The sequence below is a fragment of the Leptosomus discolor genome, chromosome 4 (assembly GCF_034619465.1).
Source record: "Leptosomus discolor isolate bLepDis1 chromosome 4, bLepDis1.hap2, whole genome shotgun sequence".
NCBI lineage: Eukaryota > Metazoa > Chordata > Aves > Leptosomiformes > Leptosomidae > Leptosomus > Leptosomus discolor.
The window spans coordinates 24,936,732-24,939,574 of NC_141394.1; positions in this window are offsets into that span (position 1 = coordinate 24,936,732).

Sequence of the window (2,843 nt, forward strand, 5' to 3'; positions counted from 1 at the left end):
CCCAAACTTTTGCCATTTCCTGCCCCCCTGTGCTTACAGTGTTGTTGGTAACAAGGAGTTAGATTATTTTCACTTGAAACTAGCTTTGAATGAGCTTTCTTCTTCTGTGAGATACAAATTAATCTCTTCCCTTCTGGTATCTACGTGCTCTGTCAATAGGAAATGGCACTTCAAGGAAAGTGATTTATGCATGCACAGCATCAGGGTTCTTGTCTTTGTACTGAACATACATAACAGGCCTCAGTTCCAGTAAGAAAACAGCTAGGAAAACAAGCAGATTATTATAGACTTGAGACTTATGTTTCGAGTCATATTATCAGAGACATTTTTTAAAGAGGAAGCTATTTACTAAAATAAAACCAGACAGAATTCTAGGGAAGCATGAAACTACAGGGGAATAAGAGGGACTCTGGCCACAGTGTTTCCAAGTGGTGAAGAGTCTGCCTCATATTAATTTCAAATCTTTGTTGAGGTAAAAAAAAAAACAAAACACCATTTTTAAGGTAGGAGAGAAGGAGACAGATGATCTTCTGAGTGGAAAACTTTTTCCCTGGGCAAAACATCAAGCTCCAGAAGAGCACCCTAACTCTAGACGTATCTCACCAGCTGGGTTGTCAGAGGCACAAAACTGCAAGAGCAGAGATTGCGACCCTCACCACAGGGAGGAAAGTGACTGAAGGTGCCGTGCATCATATTCCAAATATATTCACAAGGGAAAGGCACACGGCCTAATTACAGTGTAATCATCATTAGCCAGCTGTAAGAGTCCAATGACAAAATTAATCAGGACCCCAATTATAGGATGATGTTCCCATCACCCAAGGAAACAAATATGCTTAGATGTAACTTCAGTCATGATTACAGGGAAGCCGGAGCCCTTTTCCTCATCCTCTCTGTCGTTTCCTTCATGACAGTTCTTTTAATGCTTCCTTGTTTGTTCACGGTACCTTTCCAGAGTTGGAGGGTGAGGGAGGGAGTGAGCAGAAAAAAACTGATGACAAATCTCAAAGTCCCCATCTGTACAACAATGTCAAACCCACAGCAGATAGCTTGAAGCTCTCTCCTCAAGGCAGTTCTCTGCTGTCCTCCTTCAGTCAGCAGGAATTCTTCCTCCCACATCCAGCATTCCCCTGGAACAAAACTTTCCCATGTATCTTACTCGGAAACCAACAGCTGGAGGTTTTTCTTTTAACTATTGCATACTACAGTTCAAAACAGAAAATATAATGGAATGGAATAAAATTACGTGGTACATCTTCTAAACCCCATGTCTCTACTGAAAGATTTATCTCACATCTGATGATGAGCAGCTGCTGCAAAATCTCTCTCCTTCCACAGCAAATACAAGCTAGGATCTTGAGCCTTGCACACAGAATTCCAGGTAAGGCCATCACGTATCTCCAGTAAACAGCCTGAATTTTCCCAAAAGTCACAAGGATGAAACGCAAACTCCTATGTTTTCATGAAGAGGGGACCATATAAAGTTCTTTTGCTCCTTGACATGGTAACACCACTGTGGCCATTCAATGTAACTTTTTCACCAGAGAAAACTACATTCTCTCCTAGTGCACAGAGAGCAAAACTCTCTCTTCAAAGTTTAGAAGAGCTCATTGCAAAATGTTAGCTCTGCCAGTACTAATACACTCTAGCAAAGGAAGAGTAAGATGAGACCTATCGCTGACTTGCATAGAACACAGACAAAAGCTCTGTATTTTCTAAGGCACGATGGATCATGCCCACAAGATTTCCTAAATAAACTGCTGGAAGGCGTGACACCACATGGGAGAGGACTTGGACTCCAATTACAGAGATAAATTCTTACTCAAGGAACGAGAAGTGCTTAGGCTAGGCAGAGGATCATAAATTACACTCTTATTAGAGTTGCCAGGCTGTCTAAATTGCATGGGAGCATTAAGTCGGTACAGCAGAGACCTGAGTCACAATTATAGGGAGGTTGCATCATCCACAGTCATAATTTTTCCCTCCCTCTTCTTGAGACTTTTTACTATGTCTCATTTACTTAGACCTTCTTGCGTGCTTTCTCTTGCTTGTAAATTTATCTTTGATGCATTGTAAGCATAAATTCTTACAAAATTAGTTGTTGCATTTAGGAACTTAATACAGGAATGACACGTAGGATCACTCAATAGGCACAAAAGTCTCAGAAACTATCACAGCTAAGCAGTAGCTATTATTCAGGTCAGGATTGCACACACAAACATGGGTTGCACTAGGCAAGAAATCAGCGCACAGAATATAGTTCAGAGCCTATCTCCCAAAAAAGTTCGGATGAATAAAGAACTAGCCCAAGAGGGAAATGCTGCAGCTTGACATTTAAATTACCCCAGTGTGATAACACAGGCCGACTCACTAGGAATTCACTTAGAATAGCTTCTGTAGCAAAGACTGTTGAGTACATTAATTAATATTAAAAGTCACAAGTTCAATGCTAAGTTTGCTCTAGTTATGGAAGCAGCATATCGTTAATTTCCTATTCCCAGTACAATTTTAGCAGCCCATTAGGCCTTTGTGCAGCAGGTACCAACACCAGTGCTCTTCAGCAAAGAGCCTTCCTTACAGCCCTGGGGGAGCGCAGGCTCCCAAAGAGAAGAATCTGCTAGTTTCTAGGTCCCTATGACTAACATCTTTCCTGGGGGAGAAAATGCAGTTTATATTCCCCATCCTGCAAGCTGCTGAGCACTCAGACCTTGTAAGGACAGCCAACTAAAACAATAGGAATGGTTTGCACAGGGTAAATGCCATAGACGTACTTTGAACCTTTGCCGAGAGTTTCTTTGGTTGCCTAGTTGTGAATACCTGTGTCTCGGGACAAGTAGTTGCAC